We start from the raw sequence: 15,743 nt of genomic DNA on the forward strand, positions 1-15,743 counted from the left end.
AATAATTCAAAAATATATATACTTTCTATATAATTTGTTTTTATATTTATCTCATGCTTTCCAAAAAGTATGTGCTATATACAATATTATGCCTACTCAAGTGAGGCTGAGACAAATCTTAAACATGTCTCCCATCTTAGCAACTTAAGGTTTTTATACAATAAACTACAACTTAATTTAATAACAAATTAAACAAAAATTATAAAATATAAGGTATCCAAATTCATGACCACAATTTTGAAATAATAGCAAACGGAAAGGGGGAAAATATATTATAACTTATTTAAAATGGCTGATTGATTGTTCTGTTCTTACTTAAAAAAATTTCCCACTTTCCTCCTCTTCCTAAATTATATATGAATTTATCACTCTTTTTAAGTTATATATATCAACATGTCCCTATTTAACTAAACCTTAATCAATGGTAAGTCTTTTACTCAAGTAAATAACTCATTTTCTCTAATAAATGTCGATCAAACTTTGATCAAATAGCACCAGATTGATATATAGCATAGTTGTAAAACTCGGCCCAACCCGGCCAGGTCGACCCAAAACCCTGTGAACCGATCATCGGACCGATTCGGATAAAGCATTAGACCGGTCATGCATCAATCCAGTCAAATCCGGTCAAAACTCGGCCAAACCCGGTGACCCGGTCGAGTCATGCATTTAAAAAAAATCAAAAAATAAAAATTATTTTATCGTGAAAAAAAAATGTAGAACTCATTTCAAAAATATTTTGTAATTTTATTTGCTAGTATACTCTTCTACAATGACCTCAAATTTCAGTTTCCAATACTGAAGCAATTTGCGGAATAATAAATTAAGAGAATGTGACATATGTCATTTTTAATGTAGTTGAATTTGAAAAAAATGAGTTCAATGTCATTGAGATGTATGTTTATGAGGATTCTGAGTTGTAATTTAAATTGACATAGTAATAACTTGTATTTTTATTTATTTATGCTTCTTATTTTTGAACTTATTTAATGAACCTTGTTTCATTTATTTTAGATATGGAGAATATAATTGAATTTATATGTTCGTATTTATATATAATTTTATATATCTATATATATCTGGGTCAACCGGTCCGACCCATAACCCACCGGTCCGACCAGTGACCCAATAACCCAGTACCCTTACCAGTTCATTGCCCGGGTAGGGTTTAATAACACTGATATATAGTTTGAGAAGAAGGATACATTATATATAGTTAAATAAAATGTAAAGTGATAAACAGATTTAAAAATAAGGACAAATTGGTCAATCTGCCATTTAAAATTGAAAAGGATAAAATTATAAATATATTTTATTATTAATAAATATTACATTATTTTTTTATTCGTTGGTTGTAACTAAAGTTAAACAATTTTTGATAAGTGATAAAAAAAATTTCATCTTTAATTATGTTTATAATAAAAAATTATAAATATAACATATCCCATATATATTACCTTAAAAAAAGACACATTATAGGCACTATTATTAATAATAGAAAACAAAGATTGAAAAGCAATGAATTATAATTATAAAAGAGATTTGTTTAAAGATATGTGTTTAGAAATGACATTTTAAAATTGATCTGGATTTATATTATAATAATGCATGGCCCAAATTAAAAGCCTTCAACACTAAGTAAAGACTACAGTCAATGAAGGTTGCAACCTCATCTTTATCACAAGCATTTCTCATCAAGCACCTCAGTATTAAATGGTACAACTGTATTACTTTGGCACCAAGACAAAGCAAACTTGATCACTAAGCAAAATCACCAAGCTGGTCATCTCCCAAGCTGCTCATATCTCTACTATAAAAACATATATGTTAACACAAAGGTACACATCCTCTTTTACATGATTAAAATCGGCTTGAGCCAAATCTGACTTGAGCGTCGGAGTGTCTTGCAGGTACACCCTTCACAATGTATACTGTATATGCGTGTAACACCCCGTGTATACCCGGTTTGTTAACATATCATCGTATTAAGCTGCGCTTAATTAAAAAAAGAACGGAATATCTTTTTCTTTTCATTTATGACGTCATTATACTTAGCCAAGTTGATTACTTAATCAATTTCAGAAAAATATCGCCTGTATGTAAATTGCAAAAAGACATCTAACTGAAATACATCATAATAAAGATAAAGTGAGTATCTATGTCACGAATCTACTACACGTAGTCCGGACAATATCCTGATACATTAATACCATTTCAAATAAAACAAGACAATAAACAAGTCTATGTGGCATAGACAATCCCCATGCTCACCAAATCAACAGCATAACCAACAACGTCTCAACAAGATAATCCATAACATAAATGAAGCTAAAAGCATAATAGCAGCAAGCATATCCAGCATCCAACAAGTTAGCAAATAAAATCAGCAATATCTAACTCAGCTCCGGCCTCCTGCCGCCTGGGGTCTCAACCCCGACATTACCTGAACCTGAAATGGTGCCCCAAACGTGGGGTGAGATCTCTAAACAGAATCTCAGTAAGACAAGGGGTCCTCAAGGATCTTCCACCCCAAGATCACTTACATGTGTAATATAAGTTCCAAAACTCAATGCAGTGCAACAAATATTCATGCCATGTGTGTTTGACTATTCTACTGGCCAGAGAAATGCAGGAATACGTCTATCACCTACATGTAGTACAAGTAACACCGCTCGCACCTCACCCACAGCCTCACCATATTGTATGTACCACATACTTAGGCTTACCGTATAGGTGGAACACCACATACATATCAACAAGGCACTAGCATATAACAACTCAATAGCATTTCCAAAACATCAAAAGCATGTAACACAGCATGCATATAACCATACCCCCATGGGACATGGCGGAACCACAACATGATTAACCCGAGGATACGAAAGCTTACCTGTACCCGTATGCCCTCCGACTCGAACTCGGTATCACAATGGTCCACACCACAAATAGAATCCAATGCACTCACAGATCTGGTTCAATGACCATCATAGTATCAATATACATATTCTAAAATTCCTAGGCAATCAGATATTATTTTCTTTTTCATTTCGAACCGAATTTCCTTTTTAAGACATACCTTTTAACTTATTTAATATAAGATAATTATTATCTTATAAATATATATATTTATAAATATACATATTATATATAATTATATAATATATATATATGTGTGTCAACTTCCAACTACGTTAACTATATATATCAAAATTCCAATTTCCAACTACCGACTTCCTGTAACAATATATATATATATATATATATATATATATATATATATATATATTTGAATACGTTGACAATTATAACAATAAGGTACGCATGCTTTTCATTTTAACAATTCAGTCTCCAATTATAACAGTAAGGTAAGCATGCTTTTCTTTTTAAAATTCGTTTCTTTTTAACAATTCGGTCTTCATGGTTATAATAACGTTGATATACATATATATCAACTTAAACCAAATATCGTAAATAGAATTGATAGACAGTGACCGAACTCATAGATAACCCATGACCGAAATGCTTTAGAAATTCTGCATTTTCATTTTAAATCACGCTAATCGAAGAAAGGAAAACATAGAAAATATAACAAACTGAAGACAAGAAACGCAGAGGAAATTTCAAACATGCTAATATAACAGTAACACATAACAAGGGGTATAATCAATTTATGGATTTACAAAGGGATAGTTAAGTTTACCTTGGTTCCTTTTAGAACAGAAAAATGAAAGCTTGAGAGGTTTAGAAAGCACCCAAATCTTCAACAATGGGTTCTCCTTCAACACAACTAAAGCTTTAATGGATGGGTGGTGTTTCAATGGAAGAGAGGAAGAAAAGATGGAAACTTTGAAGGAGAAAGCTAAGACTCCAAGAAAACTCCCAAATGCTGCCACACTACTCAACTGCTGAGTCTTTAAAAAAACTTTGGATTTTGCTCCCCTTTTCTATTTATATAGTCACTTAAGTTAAACTAGCATTATTAGTTTAATTAGTTCCGCTCTTCGTTTAACTCTAAAATTTTAGATTCTTAACCTAGATATTTTTTTAAGAATTTTCATATATTTATTTTATTTTTCGCAACACTTTTTCGGTACGCGTTTTTTCACGCTGACAATATTAGTTCTGGCACCAGTTTTCATTATTTTAACTTGAAACTCGTTTTACAAGTCCTATATATTATTCTAGTAATATATACTCACTTTTCATAATTTTTCAGGATACTTTATCGGTACGCATTTATACCGACTAGCAGAATCGGTATCTGCACTTTTCTTCCGAAAAATGACTTTCAGCATTCTTAATCACTTACTATAATTATTAGAGCCTCATAATAATTATTAAGGTCAATTATGGAATTATTTCTTAATTTCACATAATTAACTAATTAACTTCCTTAATTAACGGTGCGGGTTCTTACAATGCGCAATGGTCCTAGCTTCATACAATGGAGAAGACAGAGATCAGAGTAAGGTGAAAAGTCCATACTCAAAGGAATCAATTGTATTGAACTCGAATTAGAAACAAAGAAAACTAAAAACTATGTTTCTAAAGTACTGTATCTGTATATATATAGATATACACATATATATATATATATACAACCACTACTCAAAGATTAGAAACTAACTTATTAACTAACTAAAGGACACGTAGTAACAAACTAAAAGACACGTAGTAATAAACTTTGACACGTCATAAATACAAAGAGTGTCATCACCCCCCTCAAGTTGGAAGGTGAATGTCATGAAACCCCAACTTGACCAGAAAATCATGAAAAGAGGCAGGATGTAGTGCCTTTGTAAAAATGTCTACTAGCTATTGTGTAGTGGAAATGGGTAGGAGGTGAATTAAACCAGCTGCAATCTTCTCCCTTGTTATATGACAGTCCAATTCTATATGCATGTTGCGCTCATGAAAGAAGGGACTATATGCTAAGTGAATGGCCGTTTGGTTGTCACAATACACCATTGAAGGTTGTGTAAATGAGACTTGCAAGTCACGAAGCAAGTATGATAGCCATTGAATTTCACATGTAATAGCTGCAAGAGCAAGATATTTTGATTCAGCAGATGAGCGACTTACAGTGGTCTGTTTCTTGGATTTCCAGGATATAAGAGAGGATCCAAGAAAAATGCAAAATCCGGTTATAGATCATCTTGTATCTGGGCATGATGCCTAGTCTGCATCAGCAAATGCAAAAAGAGCCAATAGGGAATCAGGAGGAAAGAACAAACCTTTGGTTAAGGATCCTTTTAGATACTTAAGCACTCGACAGGCTGCATCAAAATGAATTTGCATGGGATTGGCCACAAACTGGCTCAATTGCGAAACAGCAAAGGCAATGTCTGGCCTTGTGTTGGTGAGGTAAAGAAGTCTCCCTACTAATCTTCTGTATTGTGCTGGTTCAGGAAAAGCTGGCCCTTGATTCTGGCTAAGTCGAAGACCAGGTTGCATGGGGGTTGAAACTGGTTTTGTATCAAGTAATCCATTATCATTCAGTAGCTCTAGCACATATTTTCGTTGATTCAGTACTAGACCTTTACTGGAACGAGCTATTTCGAGCCAAGAAAATTTTTTAAAGGCCCAAGGTCCTTGATCTGAAACAGATTATCCAAATGGTCCTTGACTGTCTTTATTTCATCCAGATCATTCCCTGCTAAAGCCATATCGTCCACATATACTAGAAGAGCAGTAAAAGACTTCCCTTTAGCCTTTGTGAAGAGAGAATGATAAGAGAAGGACTGTAAGTAAGTATCCAAGTGAACACAATTCCATGGTTAAACGAGCATTCCATTTCCTACTGGCTTGTTTAAGCCCATATAAGGACTTTCTCAACTTGCAAACTTTATGTTTTCCATCCACGACAACACCTTGTGGAATTGACATGTACACTTCCTCGGATAAATCTCCATGCAAGAAAGCATTATTTATATCAAGTTATTCCAAGTGCCACTGCTAGCCACAGCTACTGTAAGCAATAATCGAATTGTAGTGAGCTTTGCAACGGGTTAAAAGGTCTCAAAGTAGTCAACTCCTTCCATTTGGTTGTACCCCTTTGCAACTAGACGAGCCTTGTACCTTGCAATGGTTCCATCTGGGTTGTGCTTTATTTTATAAACCCATCTGGAACCAATAGGACGTTTTCCTCTTGGTAAGTCCACTATCTCCCAGGTTCTGTTACGATTTAATGCTTCTAATTCTTCCTTCATGGCAGTTGTCCACTCAGTAAATTGTGCAGCCTGTTTATAGGTCATTGGCTCAACAAAGGTGCTAATATTATGGCAAAAAGAAGAGTGCTCCATTGAACATTTGTCTTAAGAAACAACAGATGATAAAGGGTAAGCAGTAGAAGAAGAACTAGGCAGCATGTTAGCAGAAGAGTAATTGCAATGAAAATCAATTAAATGTTTGGGTGGAAGCCTTACCCGTGTAGAGCGTCTAAGGTTTGAGCTCTCTGGCACAAGAGTGCATGTAGTATTCTAATCAAGTGGAGGATCAATGATAGTATTGTCATTAGGTCTACTGTCTTGTGAGTCTTCATTTACTGAAATTGTACTTTCTGATGTATTTGATTCCTGTGCATTAGGTGGATGGTGATGATGATCCAAAATTGGAACTTCACAAAAGGTAACTGAACCTTGATCAGTAGGCCAAGTATTTTGTGGTTGTGAGGTTGATTCATCCATAAAGGGGAAATGCTGCTCATAAAAAACAACATTTCTAGAGACAAAAATCTGCTTGGAGGATATATCATATAAAAGATATCGTTTAGTTCCACCTTTGTATCCAATATATGCACATTTGTGTGCCCTTGGATCAAATTTTTGAACGTCCTGCCATTATTGTGGAGGCAAAGGCAAGACAACCAAAAGCCTTAAGGTGTATAATAACTAGTGGAGTATTGTGTAGCAATTCATATGGTGACTTATTATTCAATTTTGGTGTGCTAAGTCGATTAACCAAGTGGATGGCATGAATGATACAGTAGGACCACAAACTGATTGGAAGCTTTCCCTAAAAAAGAAGAGCCCTGGCAATATTAAGTAAGTGTTGATGTTTTCTCTCAACAACACCATTTTGTTGAGGTGTTTCTATGCAAGAGGTTTGATGAATTATTCCCTTTTGTCTGAAAAATTCAATCATCAAAAACTCCTGCCCATTGTCACTTCGGAAAGCTTTGACATTTCTATGAAATTGGTTTTCAATTAATGCAACAAAAGCAGAAATATGGTGCCTCACTTCAGATTTTGACCTCATTAAAATTCCCCATGTATATCGAGTGCAATCATCAACAATGGTTAAAAGAAATCTATGTCCATGAATAGAAGGGACAGAGTAAGGTCCCCAGATATCTATATGAACAAGATTAAAGTCATTTCTTGACATAGTATTGCTTAAAATGAAAGGGAGCTTCTTCAGTTTTGCCATGTGGCAGATATCACATGGAGTATCCATATGTTTACAGGTAATAAATGGATACTATAACATCATGGCTCTTATTACAGGTTTAGAGCAATGGCCCAAATGTAAATGCCAAATATCTTTGGTATAGGAATTCAAACTAAAACTACTATTATTAGAAAGATTCACTTGTTGTGCAGTATCACAATTCAGTATTTCATGTCTTGAGCTATCATGATTCATCAGATACAGTCCTCTCACCAAATCAGCAGAACCAATCATCTCCATGGACTGTTGATGTTGGATGAGGCAGATTTGATGCTGAAATGTCACATGACAATCACTTTCATGGATCAGTTTATGTACTGATATAAGATTTACCCCAAATTCCTTTACATATAAGACATCCTTCAATGTGAATGTCTTAGAAATTGCTACAGTACCAGATATATGTGAAAAGACTCGTGTTCCATTAGGTAAGTATATGCCAATTGGTTCAATGTGTTTGATAGAAGATAAATTTTCAAGGCTAAAAGTGATATGATAAGTGGCTCCTGTATCTAGGACCCACTGATTTGTTGGCTTACTTGCTCTAGAAGAATGATCATCAACACTTAGTGCCTTGGTGTGCACTATATTACTAACATGGGGAGTTGATGGAACAGAAACCTGTTGCACTTGCATCGTTTGTTGGATCATCTCCATGATGGTTTGGTACTGACTTTTAGTGAAATTCTCCTTTGTATCAGCTTGTCCAGAATTGTCAATTGCACTAACTCCTTCACTCACAGCTGAATTGACCTTGTGTCCTGAGGTTCTTTGCTTATAACCAGGAGGATAGCCATGCTTGTCAAAGCATGTATCCACTGTGTGGCTAGTCTTTCCACAATAGGTGCAAAGCCTAGATCCTCTTCCACATCCTCCAGTGAATCTTCTTCCCCTTCCACGAGTTTGTATACATCCTCTTTCTTGAACCTGCTCAGCAGAATTAAAGAAAATCCTTGAAGAGTCATGGCTCGAAATATTACCTTCAATCTGCAACTGCCTTTCTTGTTGTGCAACAAGGGAGAATACTTGGTTGACAGAGGGGAGTGGATCCATTAACATAATCTGGGACCTCAAATGAAAAAACTGATCATTGAGTCCCTTTAGGAAGCGAATTGAGTAGTCTCTCTCCTTGATGTTCTTAACTTTTACTGCAATTGTACAACATGGATGAGCACATTTGCAAGTAGGAGTCGGTTGTAATGCTTCCAATTCATCCCAGAGAATTTTGAGACGAGTAAAGTAATCTAATATTGAGCTATCCGCTTGATGCAAACGATAAATGTCATCTTGCAAGTCTGATATTCTAAAAATATCAGATTGAGAGAACCTCTCCTTGAGATCCTTCCACACATCATAAGCCTTATCCATCCATAAAATGGATTGTGATATGGAACTGGTAATTGATCGATGCAGGCATGAGAGGACCATTGTGTTGCACCTTTCCCAAACTGCAAAATGCGGATCTGTTGTATCTAGAGTCAAAATTGTACCATTCACAAATGATACTTTATTCTTTGAAATAAGAGCCATCGTCATTGCCTTGGCCCATCCATGGTAATTCTTCCCGTTCATCAGGTTTGACACAAGAACAAATGATGGATTTTCACTTGGATGAAGGTAATAGGGACTTCTTGGATCTAATAGATCAATCAGACTTGTGTTCATAGTGTTACCTTCTCTATATGGATAAGTGCTCTCAGCTTCCTTCTCCATTGAAAGCACGGAACTCTGATTCGTCGTCTTGCTTACAGAGAAAAAATGGACAGATCTATCAACAATTAACCGATTCAACATGCATGCAAGGAAAGGAAAAACCTGAAGATCTATCATCAACAGATCAAATCAAAATATGCATGTAAAAGGAAGAAGAAACCGAACAGATCTAACAGTAACAAATTGCAACCACACGCATGCAAAGGAAGAAGAAAAAGAAATCGACAGCGAATACCAGAGCACCGCGCGGCTCTCAGATATCATCATATAATGGAGAAGACAAAGATCAGAGTAAGGTGAAAAGTCCATACTCAGAGGAATCAATTGTATTGAACTCGAATTAGAAACAAAGAAAACTAAAAACTATGTTTCCAAAGTACTGTATCTGTATATATATATATACAACCACTACTCAAATATTAGAAACTAACTTCTTAACTAACTAAAGGACACGTAGTAACAAACTAAAAGACACGTAATAATAAACTTTGACACGTCATAAATATAAAGAGTGTCATCATGGCTAGTGAAGATATGAGCAATTATTTATCAAAATCTTTAATAGTGTCACAAACCTGCACCAAGGAGAACAACTTGTGCTTCTCTACCATTGAGGGAAGTGAGAATATATATGTTCTAGTTTAGAATCAACTTGTGCTTCCCACCATTTGGGCACATCCATTTAGGTAGTTATGGTTAGGGAAGAAGAAAAACTCAAAACATGGTTATTTAAGAATGGTGATTGCATAGGATCTAGTATCAACAAAAAAGGATTGCGCATGTTGCAGCATTTGGATTAGTAAGATATGGATCACACAAGAGTATGGATTGCACAAGGAGTTAATATAATTGATTGAGCAACTTGTAGTTGCTTGCGTTTAGGGTTTTAGTATCCCAACAAAACCAAGTGAAGATTGATCCTGTTATATTATTTGGATTAGTAACAAATGATGATCGCGCATGTTATATTATTTGGATTAGTAAGAAATTGATCGCGCAAGAATACGGATTGCACAAGGAGTTAATATAACTCATTGTGCAACTTGTAGTTGCCAGCGTTTAGGGTTTTAGTATCCCACCAAAACCAAGTGAAGATTGATCATGTAGTTGCTTCAACATACGGATTGCGCAAGTGCCAATGATAATTTTAACCATAATGGAACACATTGACCATCCAGCATAATGCTTTAAGTGTCCTACCCGTTTTGTTATGTGTCTATGTTACACCGTGTGGGAAAATATGATGCTAATTGAATAAAGACAATGCTTAAATCTTGATTAGGTCCCACCACCATTTACCCGTAAAGATGAAGCACGAGGTGCATATAGTTGAATCATTATACGAAGTAGAATTTTAATATGGCATCCACGCTTTGAATAAAAGTATTGTGCACACAATATCCGATCTTTTATACTGAGTAGACACTTTGAGTTCATAGGTTAAATGCCATTATAATTTGTGGTATAAAAGTTATGATAAGAACCATGTGGAGCCCATCATGTTTGGGATTGGTTGTCATGGTTATCCATTTAACTAGTATAGATTACGCGAGGGTGATTGTGTGTGGGTTGCAGGAAAGCATGCACAAGTATTGCGAGAGAGTATGTGTAAAACTTTACGCATGCCATGGTCAAGGAGGAACATGTAACATATGGTTATTTATGCTACAAGATGTATATATAGAAGGTACATATGGTTATTTATGCTACAAGATGTATATATAGAAGGTACATTGTTATGCAATTTTGCAATCAATTATAAATCACACAAGTACGCAAGTGCACGTATCAACAAGTAATAAAGTGGATGTGTGAGTCCAGATATCGTTCCCACAGAGATTATATAATGTTATAGCTTTCGTGAAGCAATAAAGGTAACAAAGATGATTTGTAACTGGCTAATGACTAAATTAACACTTAAGAAATAAGGTAAACTAAGAGTAATGATTAACTAACAAGTATTCAATAACAAAATAAGTTTTCCAAATGTTCAAGACAGATTGGGATCAATTTCTCCATTATTGCAATTTCACCAGAATGCAGTAACCATGCTACAACAATTATCCAAACAGTAATCAGAACACTAATGCATGCAAGGGCTCTCACCAACAATACATGTATACTAAGTCCCACATCTCTATGGCCAACAAAGTTATGAATTCATTAAGTTCAAGTTCCATTTGATTTTGTGGTGCAAGTGATCTCTCTACCCAAAATTAACTAATTTTACTTAGTTAAACCACAATGCTTAATAACATTCAGGAATTACCTATATCTCTATAGCATAAATCCTAATTACCTTGCAACCCTCTCTCGATGAATCAACAAGATTAAGGAAAATATAACACTTTATTAAGCAACTGAAAGGAAAATCATGCAGCAAAGTTTAGGCAATACTATTTACATAATAATAAGGGTACTCTATCACCCAATCCTAACAATTTAGCCTATAATTGGGTGGACAGAAACACCAAGGAAAGAATAGGACTCCATAAAACTAAAGTAAAGAAAACAGGGACGTTGCTGTAGCACTGCTCTCGCAGCAACCATGAGCTCCACCACCATCAACCTTACCTCAGCCGCCGGAATAGTTCAGCAAGTTACTGGGTTCAAAGATCTCTCAATTGAACCTCAGCTCCCTCCTTTGATCCACAAGATTTCTCCCAACGAGCCCTCAAATTCCTTCCAAGTGTTTCATCCACTTTCTCTCTCTAAAATGGCCTCCAATTACGTATCTCAAAACATATCAGTCGTGCTTTCTTTGTGTAGGGTTCGTTCTTTAAGCTTTGATATTCTGGGCTTCAATCATCTCTTCTTATCCATGCAAATCGTCACACAAATCTGCCTTGTGATCGATTGAGATTGATACTTTGTTTTGTTGTCATGCTGACAGAGTGTGCTGTTGCATATCTCATAGGATTCTTTCCAGATTTGCAATTAAGATTCGAATCTGATTTGTAATCGTTGATTTGATGAAGATTATCTTGTGATTTCTTGATGATTTTGAGCGTGTATCCAAATCAGATCTTTTCGTACACGTTCAGAAGCTTCTTCCATCAAATTGAGCTTGGATACATGGCTTGCTAGTGCTGATGTCAACAATATGCACTGCTGACCTCATCTGCATCGCTACAACACTGCTTCCCGATGCTACAACATTGACCTGTAGTGAAATAACAAATGCATTTAAATGTTTCCAATACCTCAATTTATATCCAAATACTCATAATTAACATAATTCTCAATTAACTCATGAAATCATAAAATTCATGCATTAATCATATAAAATCAAGAGAATGATATGTAATCATAGTACCAAAATATCACAATTAAGCCCAAAATAACTCTCTTTTGGAGAGTTATCACACTCCAAACTCAAAACGTTGCTCGTCCTCGAGCAACAAAACACTCCTCAGGGTTAACATTCATCAACTCAGTAACTTCTGTATCAAAGACTGTTGTTGAGATTCTCCAGATTGCAGCAGCATTGCTACAACATTGTGTAGTTGATTGTTGATTCTTCAGCCATCATCCTTACTTCAACTTCAATATTCCTTGTTGGCTTCATCTTTTCAAGGCTTCATAGCTTTTGGATGGATCAGTGTGTGTGTGCTAGGAACTTGCTTCTTCGTTTGATCCACCTTGGAGCTTCAAACTAAAAATCATAAGGCCTAGTTGCTTGACTCATGCTCTGTTAGAATTGAATCCACATCCATGTGTACAGGACTTGAAGGAACGAGTGTCCACCTTGCATTGTTAGCTTTGCCTTCCTCTTTTGTCTGGTGCTTTTGCACTTAGTCTATTTTTGGTGTTTTCCCCTCTTTTCTTTTTCTTTTGACTCCATTTCTTGAGGAAGAATTCTTTGTGCATTGGCTCTTTGTCCCTTATAGCCTTTAAATCTGTCTCATGTGATGTGAGTCAAACCTATCAACTTGTTGAGTCCTAAGCCCTCTTCCGCAATTAACTCCTTGATTTCTCTTGCCTTGAATTGATCCTTGTGCTTAAATGGTTCATCCACTGGCCTTTCACCCTGAGTTGGTTCTGCTCTCAAGTCTTACTTGAGTTTCCATTTAGACTTTGGCTTAAAACCACTGACTTTCATGCTTACACAGTGTTATAGCAATCTTGCAGCAATGCAGATTATAACAGAATAGGCAAAGATACAACATTGCCTTATTGATGTTAAGCTAAACCATTCAGCATTTTTAACTCAGCATCAGTACTGAGTTTTCTTCTTGAGTCCCTTATTTCCTTATATTTTGCCTAACTTCAGAATAAAACCAAAAACACACAGAATATTGAAACTTGGACAGAAAATAACTCCTACAGCATGTAATTTTTTTACTAAGTTCTTTTTCAATTGACAAGTGGACAGATATACAACAGACAAAGAAAAGAAAAGAAAAACAAAGAACAAAACAACCTTTCACAAATCACATTTTAAATCAGAGGAGATCCATCACTATCCCCCTCTTCTTCATCTTCATTTTCTTTTCTTTCTACTTCTTCTTCTTCTGCCTCTTCCTCTTCTTCTGCTTCTCCTTCATCTTCTTTAGATGTTGCAGCCTTTCTTTGGCCTTCCTTCTGTTATTCAGTTTATCCATGTTATTGAGCTAGGATGAAATTGTCCATGTTATTCAGTTTATCCATAATTTCTTTCTTGGTCCCCAGTTGGTCATCCTCAATCTTCTTCAGTCTATCTTCAATCCTCTTATGCCAGCTTGAATCTTCTTCCACTGCTACTGTGGAGGTTGATGTTGCAGCATTCTTTCCTCGGGATTTTGGTGAGGGTCCAGTTTCTCTAGTAAGCTCCTTTGCCTTCTTGCTGACCCTTTTAGTGGTGTAGGGTGTGATTGGTTCTGTGATCTGGAACTATTCCTCATCATCAGCAATGGGAACATTGGCTTCAAGGCATAACTGGGTGATCAGTCCAGGGAAGAACAGGTAGCCAGTATCGGTTTTGGAGCAAGCCACAATTTTGGCTTGAATTATACGACCCACATCAATGGGTCTTCCATCCAGAATACAAGAGAGCAATATTGCTATTTCCTTGTTAACAGTCTCAGTGTGGGAAGTAGGCTTTAGCCTACTTTTCAAGAAATGGTACTTCACCCTTGCTTCGGCTTCAGTGCACTTCTCAGAAAAGAGAGATTCTTTTGGGCTGACTCAGTTCATGTCGTCCCTTCCTCATCAGTGGTGGTCTTCAGACCTTGATATTCATCCACAATGGTGGGAAGGTTGTACACCTTCTTGATGGTAGCACAGCTGAAGGATACACTTGTTCCTCTGACCATTACCTTGGTAGATTTTCTCTGAGGCATGTTGGCATAAAATTCCCTAACAATAGGGGTTACTGCTTCATCTTCGTGGAGGCAGGATTTCCCCAATTGATGTGCAGAAATGATGTTGGTGAAGTATGGGTCATATGCCCCAGCATCTATGCTGACTTGCACGAAACCTCTATCAGAGAGGAGATTCCTCTTCAGCATAACATCATGCCTCTTTACAGCTCGTTCGTTGATGAAAGTGGGTATAGCCTCCAATTTCTTAAGGGTACCAGAATGTTTCACGTTCATCCCTCTAATTTTTTCACTTCTTGTTGATGTGCCTTCCATTGCTATGATTCCAAACTCAGATGTTTGCTCTCGGTTGTGATTGACAATGGCGACTCCAAACTCAGTTTCTTACTCTGGCTCTTTGGAATAGTGTGGAATTTCTTTTAGGGTTGAGAGAGAGTGAAGATGAAGAGAAAATGGGTACTTTTGCACGATCAGAGAAGAGATAAGGTGCAAGGTACGTTAGCAGCCTTTTATAACTTCCTCAGGGGCAGTTGCAGCATTCCTATTGGCCCAAACAACTGCTCAACCGCAAGCATAATAACCTCTCTCCTCCAACGTTCCAGTTTTAAATGCTTCAACGGTCCTTTTGGGTTATTCAGCAAAACCCACGCTGTAGCATCCTTGGGCCTTTCCTCCTTTTGCAATGGCCTAGCGCGGCCTAATTTCTTTCTGGCCCATAGCTCCTTTGGTGTAGCATGTGATCACGCTGTGACATTACTACAGCGTTGAATCTCTTTCCCATTTTTGTATCTGAACCAAGAAATTAAAAACTTAGAATCAAATCACATGCTTCCTAATAGACAAAATTAACTATAATGAAAATGCTTAATTAAATCAAAATAAATTGCTTGTCTCCTAGGGCTGCCTCCCTAGAGTGCTTGATTTTAAGTCTTCAGCCTGACTTGCTCTTTCTTGGACTCAATTAGGCTCTCTCAAGGAGATAACAAACTTCTCCTTGTCTGCATGGCCTCCCCAATAATGCTTAAGTCTTTGGCCATTAACTTTGAATGTTTCTCCCCCTTTTTCACTCATAACTTCAACAGCTCCATGGGGGAATGCTTGGACCACTCTAAAAGGTCATGACCACCTTGACTTAAGTTTTCCTGTAAATAATTTGAGCCTTGAATTGAATAATAGCACTTGCTCTCCTTGCTCAAAGCTCCTATGCAGAATATTCTTGTCATGCCATTTTTTCATCTTCTCTTTATAAAGCTTGGCATTTTCATATGAGTCCAGCCTGAA

The sequence above is a fragment of the Gastrolobium bilobum genome, unplaced genomic scaffold (assembly GCF_033153095.1).
Source record: "Gastrolobium bilobum isolate Gb01-03AN ecotype WA unplaced genomic scaffold, APGP_CSIRO_Gbil_v1 utg2596, whole genome shotgun sequence".
NCBI classification, from domain to species: domain Eukaryota; kingdom Viridiplantae; phylum Streptophyta; class Magnoliopsida; order Fabales; family Fabaceae; genus Gastrolobium; species Gastrolobium bilobum.